The sequence below is a fragment of the Ambystoma mexicanum genome, chromosome 3p (assembly GCF_040938575.1).
Source record: "Ambystoma mexicanum isolate Mex_15411 chromosome 3p, UKY_AmexF1_1, whole genome shotgun sequence".
Lineage (NCBI taxonomy): Eukaryota > Metazoa > Chordata > Amphibia > Caudata > Ambystomatidae > Ambystoma > Ambystoma mexicanum.
In genome coordinates this window covers 1,246,340,649-1,246,353,137 of record NC_090925.1, presented here as the reverse complement: position 1 = coordinate 1,246,353,137, position 12,489 = coordinate 1,246,340,649, and the positions used below count along the sequence as shown (strand labels likewise).

The 12,489-nt window shown below is 46.5% G+C and overlaps 1 protein-coding gene across 3 annotated transcripts in view; it reads right to left on the bottom strand.

Annotated features, from left to right (window-relative positions):
- The window catches only part of LOC138581406 (E3 SUMO-protein ligase ZBED1-like), a 161,005-nt gene that overhangs the window by 78,698 nt on the left and 69,818 nt on the right, over positions 1-12,489 (bottom strand). The window lies entirely within an intron of this gene.

The window sequence follows — 12,489 nt, the reverse complement described above, 5'->3', positions numbered from 1 at the left end:
GGGTCCCAGAAAGCCTACTTCTGTCCCCAACACTAATAACTTAAAGCAACTGAGCAAGGATGAGCTCTACCCAAATTCAAGTGTTCTTTGTAGATCTAACCAACAGAAGGATTCCCAGTTTCTCTCGCAATCTAAAGTGGAAATAAAATAAAGAAATGTTCAAAAGAGTAGGACTCCAAGGTTAGGGTCATAATACTTTTACCTAGATTCCTTCTTGCAGTGTTTCTCTCATTCTGTGGTCTTTCAGGCCTGTATTATCTTATACAATGGTCAGTAGGCAATTCACAAGAAGATGCTCCAAGTATTCTACTGTTCATCCCACCAACTTGGCACACTCCTTTTACCATGCGCAGGATCCGTTTCACTATATATTCTTTACTTATTTTTGGTATGATTCCCAGACTCGCAGTATTCAAATCGGCTTGGTATACTCTCCTGCCAAGCCTTTCGTCCTCTTATGGACTGTGCCTCTTTGGGTGCGAGTCCCAGACTATTCTGATTGATTTTGTTTCAGTTTCTCATATGGGTGCGGGCCCCAGACTCGCAATATTCCGATTGGGTTTTTGTTTCTGATGTGGGTGCGGGTCCCAGACTCGCCCTTCATTACCATTGTCTTGGACCCTCTTGTTCCAGCTTCTGCCTTCATCCCTTTGCTTCCCCGGAACTCCAGCACCTCTCGGGTAGCCTGTGTACCTGTTTGCATCTTCCTGGCATTTCACCGAGCAGCTGCTGTGTCTCTTGAGGCTTTAGCAGTGTTCGGGGCTGGTCTCGGTCTGCAGCGGCTCTGCAGACATCTGCTTCTCCCCAGCGGTGCGTCCTCTCTCATGAACATCACCTGTGCTCTGGATGCCAGGAGATCCTCTCGGCAGCAACCCAAGCGGGCGTTGCTTCCTGGACCGCCTTAGAGTTCTCCTCCTCTGTTCGCGGCTTCCCTCTTGCTGGCTCTCGTCCGCTTGTCTACTGCACTGCTCACTGTGAGAAACCTGAAGGTGTCTCCCAAACTAGTCTCCGGGGACCTGTCGCCCATGTGACCATGACTCAGCCATCGCTATTGGATCCAATTCCTCGGGTGGACCAGTGCGGGAGGATCACCTGGATGGGGGCTCATCGGATAATGGAGCGGGAACACCAACGGGTAAGATGCGGTATTCACCCTCTCATAATCCCTCTTCCCCATCCTACTACATAGGATACACAACCTCTCTACCCCCACACCCCTTTTCTGACACAAACACTTTCACACACCACGAAAGACAAAAGACTAACATTAGGGCCATTTACCTGACATGTCCCAAGAAAAGGGTCATGCAAAGTCAGGCAATTGACCAGAATCGCTCACACCAGATGGCCCTTTCCCTTCCCCACAGGGATAAAAGGTAGAGCACGAGAGCACACTATGAGCAAGGCAGAAAGCACGACGAGAGAGCTATCCCAGGGCGGCAGTTCAAGAGGAGGAGAAAGGCGGCAAGAACCGAAGGGGTAACAAGGAGAGAAGCAACCTTGCCCTTTCAGACCCAGACCCGCGATTCCTCTTTAGAAGAAATCTTAAGACCACAAACAAAAGCTAACGTGTGCTGCAGCAGATGTCAACGGTACACGGAGGGTGCCTAGGCTGATAAGCAGGAGAACAGAAGGCGTTTGCTACTGTGGTACCGTCCTGGACTCCCAATACAAAGAAAACCTAATCGGTTCATCACAGCTGGTGAGCCGCGGGGAGAACAGATAAGAAACTGAACTGTGTTGAATGAAAGTTGCAAGTTAAGGAAAGTTCAAAGAACTGTGAAGGTCGTAGAGGAAAGCCAACTGAAAGGGTCCAGCACCACGTGGGTGTACAGTGAGACTCTAGTTGGTTCCCCATTATTGTTGAAACTATCAGGGGCGTGAGAAGATTGTCAAAGAGGTCATACAGAGGTCTAGCAAAATCTGCTGTACAGTCGAAGGTCTTTGACCAGCAAGTAATGGAAAGTTAAGGGAAACGAATCCCCCATGATGAAAGAAAAGATTGGCAAGAGAGAACCTGACAGAGGGATGCCTATAAAAAGGGGAAAGTCTGATGCCTCAATGAACATTTGTGCTGACAAGAGTGAACCAGAGAAAGGGAGGTTCACCGTGAACTGTTTAAAAAGACAATAAGAAGATTGTTTCAAATCCTTTGGAATACAAGACATAGTGAACCCGGCGGAGGGAGGCTAACAATGAAGAGGGGTCCGAGCCTGGAAGAGGGGGATCCAGGGGCGAAAAAGCCTCACTCAAGTATAATCAAGAAAGAACTTTTTGTTTTGTTTTTTGGGACACGGCAGGTTCTCAGAGGCAAGAGACTTTTTGTAGAAAAGATACAATCACTAGAGGTCCTGATTCCTGAGAACGGAACTGTAGGCTAGTGCTGGGAACGCACAAGTGTGTGCTGTGCACCGGAATCCCACCTTGTCCCGTGCTAAAAACTCGGGGAAGCGAACCCCCCCAGAATGCCACATCCTGACTTATCATTTGTGAACACTTCTTTCTTTCTCAAGAACCTTATCCCACACTTTTCTGTATTTAGTTGTAAGGATTAGCAATATTTTTTTTTGTATAGGCCCTTTTATTTTGACAAGACTCCACTGCCTTATTATTTGATGGTCCTAGCTTGCTCCCATCTTAGATTTAGTTTTAGATTAGGCGTTTTTCCAACCCATTTATACAGTTTATTAAACACCCTTGAACTGTGATCATTTGTGTCTGCCTTTACTGTTGCCACCATGAGTTCCTTACATCACCAGCTTCCTCCCTGGAGGACAGGTCCCTCCTCACATCTCAGCTGTGGTATATTTAAACTCCCACATTGGAAAATGGAATTGCTTTAGCCAATCACATTTGTTGAGAAACTAGAGCACTCACTCTGCTTCTACAAAGTGATCTTTTGACACCTGGTCATCATCGTCTTCTCAATACATAAAATAAAGTCAGATGTAGCATACTTTGCTTTCCCTGTTGTTTGAATCTTGCCAAGTAAATTAGGTTTCCCAATACTTGCAGTAAAGCCATATGCAGTATAAATTGCATCCTCTGATGTTATATTCATGCCAAGTATATTAGATTTCCCAACAATTGAAATAGAGCCATATGTAGCATGCTTTATATTTTCTGATGTTTTAACGTTGTCAAGTATATTAGGTTGGCTAACTTGACAATATCAGACACTGGCCCTATCAAAAGAAGGGGAATGAGGATTTAACATTGGGGAAGGATTTAGCATGGTCGTCCTCAATCCCATAAGGGGCTTCCTCTCCCATTTGATCCTCCACTGATGCACCACCCCTAGGGGGACAATTATACTGTGGATGGACCGCCCTGACCCCATGGGAAAGGTCTCCCCCCTAGGGGAGAAGGGACGACATGCTCAGATTCGTCACAATACAGAGATTGCATATCTCATACATCTGAATGCATACATCACATTTATACCAAGATTACTCGATTACATCTTCAATGATCTGTGGAACAACTGAAAGATTCAAATGTCTAGTTACCCAAAATATGTTCTGCTCCGTGTAACTGGGGAACTTGGGATGGAGGGAAATGGTGGGGTCTTTTTTATCCCTGGCATGTACAAGAAACTTCAAATCTTTACCCCAACACATAGTATTTCTTCAACACCAGCTGAGATCACTTCCTTGCCTAGAGAGTGAGCTTTGTAGCAGGAAGCCAAAAGGTCCTGTGTTTATGGTCAGGGGGAGAATTTCCCTAAAAAGGAGCATGCATGGTATTCCAGGTGTGGTCAGTACATGGCATCTTCAGTCTTTAAGTGTGACATGTACAGGGTGCCCTAACCCATACAGGGCCCAAAAACATTTATGGACAGACAATAGGACATGAGATGGCCTCTCGGCATCCTCTCCTCATCTATGGGTAGCGGTAGTTGGACAATCTGGATGAATTCTGTTACAAAGAGGTTTTACCACAAAGAGTACAACAGAGCAATAACTAGGTCTGGTCGGCGGTTATTCACACAAGCTAAAAAGCTGGCATTAAAAAACAGAAGGTTCTAAGAGATATCGTTTGGATGCCCCTGGTCAACAGTTTAGGAAATATAATATCCATCTTTTATGATATACTGGTTGAACCTTTGACCCATATGTGAAAGGAGGCAATGATTTGTGCTTTTCTGGCAGATGATGGTTCATGAATATCTGTATGCACTCACAGGATAAAATGGTGGTGCTTCACATTCTCCCGATGCTCTTCGCCTCTTGTGCATTTGAAGAAGTACAACAATCAGGTTTTGTTCCAATGAGATGCAGGTGGGTGAAGCACGCACAGCATGGGTACTGCCTTTTCTCAGTTTGCAGAGAAGAACTGGTATATTTTCAAAGTCTCTTCTCATAGGAACCACAACACCAAAATCCACCACAAGACAGGAGGTCGGTGTAATCCATGATGTAGGAGCACCTAGCACTGTGACAAAGCTCCATCCAGGAAAGGGCAGTGCGTGTGAGGGGTCGGAAATGTGAGGTGGACAACTTAGTAAAGATTTTTCAAAAGATGCAATTTTATTAACCTCAATAGGTTGGATAAATGCCTCACTCATCCCTACCCTGACGAGGATTTTCCTGCCTAAAATAAACTAAAGGAAGCACTAACAAAAGGTTTCTGTCCCTCAGACTTGTACAACTTAAAGTCATATATAACAAATTTAACAGTTATATCCACAACCTGATAACTGTCTCTCCTTATAATCTTGGTGAATTCCTCTTCCCCATATTCAAGCAGGATTCTATTAAATCGTTCCAAAGGGATAAAAAATCTTGTTGCGTCACAAAGTTCCTATTCAGTTCTTTTGGTTCCAACTTGACAACCAAAGTTCCAGCTTCAATTCAACCAACAGTTTAAAAATATTTATCAAGGTTTTCCTCTTTCCACTTGTGCAAAGAGCTCACAATAACTTCTTATAAACAAAGAATACTTCCATAGTTCATTAGGATCAACACAAAATGTGTCAAGATAATTCTGCAGCAGTTCAGACAACACTCGCTTCAGCGATATTCATTTGCCAGGATGATTCTGTAACAATTTACAAGAATATGTTAGTGGTTCTGCCGCTTCTTCTTCAAGACCTTTAACCACACCACAGTACTTCAATGACTTCCACCTGGTCCACTCACCTGCGAGGCCTACTACTACTACAAGGTTCTCTGCCCTGGTGTACTCTCCTGTCAGGACAGAATAAAACTACTAACTACAAGTACTTGTGTGGTAAAGGTTATCTTCCAACAATTTGGCAATATCTTTTGCTTCAGAACATCAAGTTTAAGTAGGTCTTCGGAGAAAACAAGAAACACACAGGTGCTGGTTGTTACACACTTGTGATTGCCACACACAATGCAGGTTATGCTCCACTCCTCCTGAATACCTTCTGTCAGAAGAGCAGCCCTCTTGTTTCCCCACTTCCACATTAACCAAATGCTGACAATGGTTCTCTTACTCTTATACTTCTTTGGATTTGGCAATGAGGGTTTAAGCAAACTCATTTTATGACTTACTTTAGAAATGAGCAATATGTTTTACAAACACTTGAATTCTTAATGGCTGTCATGCTGCCTACCCCCGGAGCATCAGGCCAGGCCCAGCACCCCCGGAAGCAGGCATCATGCCCTCGGGTAAAAGCCCAGCGGCCCCTTATAGGGACTCTTTGGACTCAGTCCTGGCGCCTTTGGCGCCAGGCTCATGTTGGACATCTGTCCTGGCGCCATAGGCGCCAGGCTCATAAAGGGAGGTGTTTTGTGCACTTACCTGATGCAGACCATGCTGCACGCTTCAGGCCTCCCTGAGACCTGAAAGGGACTATTTTTTCATAGGGACTATTTTTTCACTCAGGCGTGGCCGGGGAAGGATACACACCTAGTTGGGGAAGGATACATACCTGGGACTTCTTTGGAGGCTATTTAAGCCACGCCCAGACAGCAGCTCGTGCTTCGCGTTGTTCTGCTTCCTGCAGCTTAACGCTCACCGTGTCTGCTCCTGCTCCTGGACTACAGCCACGCCCGTCTTGAACCTGGAAGACCTGCAAGGAAGGAAGAGAAGAGAAAGGTGAAAACCAAGGATTTCAAGCTTCTTACCTGCATCCGGAATCTTCTCGCCAGCATCCCTGAAGGAAGACTTTAATTTAAAAGCATTGCGTTGCTCGCTGCAGCGCCACGCTTCACTCACCTGTCCTGTCCTCGAGACATCTCCCGGCTCCATCGCGGCTGTCAGCATCGGACGCCACATCTCTGCACCTAGGGGAGAGAGGAAGAAACAAAAGGTGAGCAGAAGGACACACAGAAGGAAAGCCTGATTAACAGCCATAATACTGACCAGCTTTTCTTCCACATTTCGGGTCGGCGCCGCCCCGTTGGCAGGTACCGTACCCCGGCCCATATGGAGAAAGGACTAGAGACATTTCAGAGGAATGATAAGGACATCTAGAGGGATCGCCCTCATTACTACTCACCTCGGCAGGTTAACCTCTCGACGCATCACCTTCATTCTGCACCTGAAATAAAGGACAGATCACAGGTGAGAAAGACAGCATAAAGGGGGCCTCACTTGAACTTTGAACTTTCATACTTACGGCGCATCGCTCAGGAATGTCAAGTGGATTTTGCCAGCGCCATTCTGAAAACCAGTGAAGTAACTGGACGAACGCACGCCCCTGCACCAGAAGCAGGATGGAGAGTTCAACCTTCCAAACCATAAGGTGAGCTTAAACCAGGTTTGGAGGAATAGAGAGGAACGGAGGGGGGAAGGAGGGAGATAGCACACCATTCTGCAGGCTGTTAATCCCCTTTCTCATCAGCAGAAGGATATTCCTACGGGCCAAGGAAGCACGATTTGGAGGTCCTGTCCAATCGGTGTTCCGGGTCCTGCGCATCACGCTAGAAGAGGCCGCAGTAATCCAGACTAGATCAGCGCCCCGTGGGAACCAGGGGGGCGTTACAATGGCCCTCTCTTGGCTTTGGCAATGTTGGTTCTTTATACCGTGCCTTGGTATGATTCTCTTTTGGCTTTGGCAATAGTTGTTTGTATTGATTTCTCAGGTTATTGTCCTCTGTATTTACTGGCCTTTAATCTGACCCACATAGAAACAATCACACCCTTCTGGTCTGATGATTAAGTTATTATTCGGCCACCTGCTCTTGTTTGAGTCAGCTTGGTTTACAAAAGAATAATTGGTCTGCTATATATCAGTTTGGTATTCAAAAAATGTTTTTTTCCCACTTTGTTTGTGTTACTTTTATGCTTAAGGCCCTTGTATTTGGCAAGTAGGCGGTTATGGAGTGCTCCAGTGTCACAATTAACAAGTGAACTCAACCGGTCTGACGTGCGTGTCCGTTTGCCTCATTGCCTTCAAGTCCCCTGCTTCTACTTTCCTGTGCGGCTCGGGAACCTCTCCTTCTCGGCGTCTCGCGCAAGTTGATAAAGGAGATCTCCTTGCTCCCACGGCTCTCGGTGCTCACCTGCCACTAGAGCTCAATTGACGGTGGGGAAAGCTTTCAAATTGCGTGCATCCCGCAGCGCAACCTCTGCTGCTGCGAACATCAGGGGAAAGCCGTCACTCTCAATGCTTCCCGCTGCGCAAACTCTGCAATCAAGGACTCGGACAGCAGAGTCCCTCCCAGAACCGCCATCTATTCGGCACACAACAGTGGTCTCTGCTCTCCTCAAACTTCTGCTTCTGCTGCCACGGAGAGGTACCACAACTGCTCCACCTCCTGCTACTGCTCTTCTTTATGGCCTGCACCTGATGGGGCCTTTTATGCCTCCCAGTCTCCCTCAGGTGTGGGTCATTACCACTAATAGGCTGCAACTTGCAGTCTCCTGCCTCCGCAGCCCTCTTCTTCGTCTCAGTACTTTGGGCATTGTGGGACTTTGAGTCCACAATGTCAAAATCAGCTTTTCTAATAGAAATACCAATACCAAGTTATTTTCTCTCCTTATTTGTATTCCCTAAAGGAGTATTACAAGGATTCAATGAAGGATTTGGCTTTACAGAGGAATGAGGGTTTTCATGGTCTAAATTGGTAATATTTAAAGACTCATCTTCATTATTCCCCTGGGAATATATTTATTTGTACATTTGAATAGCGCACCTAGCTCTCAGGTATCTGGGCGCATTACTTCGGTTGCATTTGTATAAAGTTGCATTGGAAGGTTACAGCAAACACAGAAATTATACAGTAGCATTAAATACAGTCAAGGAATGGATGCAATGTCAGTGACTTTAAAAGGAGTTTTATTACTCCCAATACATAACTGGTTATGATTGTTTTCACCCACATTCAGATAGTTAGCTAGGGGAAATAAAAGCTCTCTCCGACAGCAAGCCATTACATATTCTGGTATCAATGATATTTCCTTCCCTGAGGAAGACGAATACTGTATCTCACCCAACCGAGTCCTCCTGTTTCCCTGGGGCCCTTCTCCTCCCAGTTGATCCTCCCCGCTAATACCACCTCCAGGGTTAGGAAATGTCTGCCTTTCCCTGATCACCAGGGAGGAGAGTTTAGTTATGGTTTCTGTGAGGACTCTGTAGGATTCATCACAGGCTGTTTCCGGGCTCATGGCAGACAGGGTTCTCTTTAAAATGTATTAGTTCTGGGCAGATTGTGGCCAGCCAAGCAACTTCCCCAGACCAGCGGGAAGGAGGATACAAACTAGTCTTGCTTGTATCGGGAAAATTGAAGTCAACAACGCCCCCTGCTAACCTTCTTCTAGACGACGCATGCTCCGAAACATAGCGCATTGACGTTTAACAAGACCTGCTCAGGGGCAGCATATTTATGGAGGAAGAGGACCATTTAAAACCCCTCATTCACCATTTCTTTTCAACTTCACCATAGCCAACAGTACCTACCCCTGAAATCATTGTTTTAATGGCAAAGTCAGGATTCAGACAGGTATTAATGCAAGAAGCAGTGGCACCTCAAGCTTTTTGTGGAATACCAAGCAAACAAAGAGGCATGTGCAGTTCAAGGGGGCATCTCATGCAGAGACTGTTCCGAGGGCAGGCTGCAGCCCGCTCATCGGTTTACCTTTCCGGATAAGGTGGTGGCAGTGGGGTTTGGACTGTGGGGTGCGTGGGAGGTGGGGTCACTCCGCTCCAGGGACTTCAGAGACTCCTCAAACATTACGGAATTTGGCGGCCGGCTCAGATTATTACCAGAACAGACACAAACACCCCTCACTTTACAGTCAACAATCAAGATTAGCCAGATGACATGTACAGGTTATCTCCAGCGAGAAACTGATATAGTATGACTCAAACCTTTTAAGCTCTTGCAAAATCAAGGGCCCCTCTTTGCAAAGTATGCCAAAAATGCAACCATCTCCAGAGCAACACTTGGTTCCTTGGCCGGCATTCAGAAAAGGTTCCAGGCCAACTCTGGGACGGCAGCAGACTATTTGTCTCATGCCAATCTACACTCCCCGCTTTTCCTATGCTGCTGCCGCCCAACTGGACAGCTCTCTAAGGAGAAGTCCTTCTCTCCATTGAAAAGCTGAATTTCCAGGGCAGTCATTATTTCCCTTGGACCAGCGCCATGTGCACATGCAGCATTGATTGGACCCATTCATACTGTAGCTGATCAACCAATTCAATGACAATCACAATGGTGTTTTATGCAATTTGTTGGTGCGGAGAGCCAGAGAGGAAGAATTGGAGAACTTAATTCAAGACAAATTGCATATCGTATAGTGTTGCTTACATCTGAGAGGGGTATATGCACAAGGTAATGGTGCTACAATTCTATTATCTCAGCGCTCAGCTACAGCAAAGCTAGAAACAGTAGTTCAGTGGAATAGAAAGGTTTTGATGCGTTTCCTAAAAATAAGATGATCTTTAATATTGCCAAGATCCACTGGCAAGATGTCCCAGAGTTTTGCAACACGGATGGCCCCTGGACCGCCCAATGCTCTGGTCCGATTAGTGCATCTATACGGAAGCCTAAGAGGACAGCAAGCAGTGTGCCATTTCAGATGTTTCTTTAAATAGTGGGGAGCATTACCGAATAATGCATTATGTGCAATGGTTGCTAGCTCAAAAGTGATTCTGGCTTTAATAGGAAGCCAATGAAGGGTTCCAAGAATAGGCAAGATGTGGGCCCTTTTTTGGTACATTCATGACAATGCGCGCTGCAGTATTTTGCAAAGGTTGCAGGCAGTGATTTGTTGCTTTGGTGGCACCTGCACAGAGAGCATTGCAATAGTCCACACTTGAGCCCACAATAGCCCTTGCTAACGTCTCACTATGAGATTCTGACAGAAATGGTCTAATCTGGCGAAGCAACAACTGTTGAAAATAAGTGTACCGAAGTGTATAAGCGAGATGGGAGGGTTTAATCACGTGTTCTGTCAAATAAACGTCTGGGTAGGCTTCCAATACTACGGGGTATATTGAAGGTGGAATAGTGAGTATAATCCTAGTTTTGTCTATTTTTACGCCAGGCAAGATTCTATTGATGGGAACACGTGTTGGATTTTCCTGTAGTTGGACTGAGGGTCATTATCCAATTTAAAGACAATCTCCATATAGTCTGCGTAATTTTGAAATTCTATTCCAAGATTGGTCAGAATATTGTGCAGAGGTTTCACATACAGGTTAGATAAAATCAGGGAATGCAGGTTCCCTGTGGCACACCATACTTTGCTTCAACTGGTTCGGAATGCGATTTGCCCAGTTTAAACGGAGAGATTCTATTATTCAGAAAGGATGCTATCCTGGCATTGGTGACCTTTGCAGATGCACCTGTTATTTGCTGCCGAAGGATTGTGGCGTCCAAGTGTTGAAAGCCGCTGTCAAAACCAAAAAACATCAAGAGACCATGGAGTCCTTTACATCAAAGAGTGCCAGTTCAGTGCCTCTTAAAGGGACAAAGCCGGACTGGCAGTCTAACACTTTTAAGGTTTCAGGTTTCAAAATCCGAACTATCCCAAAATAAACAGGTGAGTGAGGTTAAAGGGGCTAGTATATAGATAGGGGCAGCGGGTGTATGAAGTGGAAGACTGGACTATACATTAAAAAAGAGACTGTAACCCCACACTCCATATCTAACCCTATCCGGCCCCTTCACCAGCCCCCACACCACCAATTTTGCCTGATTCCAACTTACCATCTACATTTCATTGGCCAAAAATCAAGCAGGAAATTTCTAACCAACATAGTTTGAACAACAATAATTCGATCAATAGACCTACTAACTTTTGGATGTATTGCTGACTGCCCACGAGACGCATCTCCTTAGTAAAGATAACCCTGCCGCATCTCTCCGGTCCGGAGGCTTGCTTTGCATTACCCGATCGCCTCCCGATCATGTCTGCAAACCATGCTGCTGTACACTCCCCTGGCCCACCCCTTTCCTCCCCTCTCTTGGCCCGCAGCCCCTGGATTCATAGTCCTCTTGCAACACAAGGAGGACGCTAGCCTCTCACCAAGCCTGCCTACAACTGCTAGGTTCTCCCATGCAGCAGAGTAACACCTGCCAAATCCACCGCAACTCTCAGTCACCTCCCAAAACACACCCCTCCCAACCACAACACTCACCCAATCCCTCCCAACTTGCGTCGCAACACACAAACGCCCAAAAGCCCCCCCCAACCCCTTTACCGCAGCTCCTGGTAGCTCCTGCTCACCCCCGTTATGCCTCCAAGGATCACTACTTGCAGGACCCACACACCACTACCGACTATCCCCAAGCCCCCTCCCGCATCCGCTGCACAGAATTCACCCGGAGGCTTACCTTTCAACTATTGACCACCCACTAATGCAGCTAGTCACAACCACCTAATTTCCGTACCAGCAAAGGATTCCCACACACGCCCCCAGAATCTAAGAAACGCTCACTTGGGCATGCGCACCACTAGGTGTCCCCCCTCCCACATCCCAGCATCTACTGAACGTAGAAACTCCCACCTTGCCCTACGTTCCTGTTCCGCTAGGCACAATCTTACCCCCATATCACTGCGTACCATATTAGCAGCCACACTTCAGGCCCATCTACTTCGCACCCATCACACTCCCAACTGGCCCCACTCACTCACTCATTCATGCACTTACGATACATGCGCCATAACCCCCCCAGGTCCTGCGCACTTACATAACCATTCCCTAAGCCCCAAGAATGTCATCACTGACCAGGCTCCCTTTGTGGCCAAATCCCCCCCCCCCCACAGATCCTTGGAGCCCTCAAATGCTAGGTCACTCCCTGCCCACTCTTTAGACATAAATGATTTGATAGTTAACCAAAACCTAGGCCCTGCTCTATCCCTAGCTATAACTGATGGATTCACCATATTGAGATTTGACCGCCTCACCCCACGAGGAGGTCATTTACATGGAAACCCTCCAAATCGGGCCCTCACAGATATCCACCTACGAACATTGCAAAAATCTTGTAGTCAAACTGACCAAGTCCCCAACAAACTTCATCACGATGCATATCCTCTACCGCCAACCAGGACCCATCGAAGCCTTTG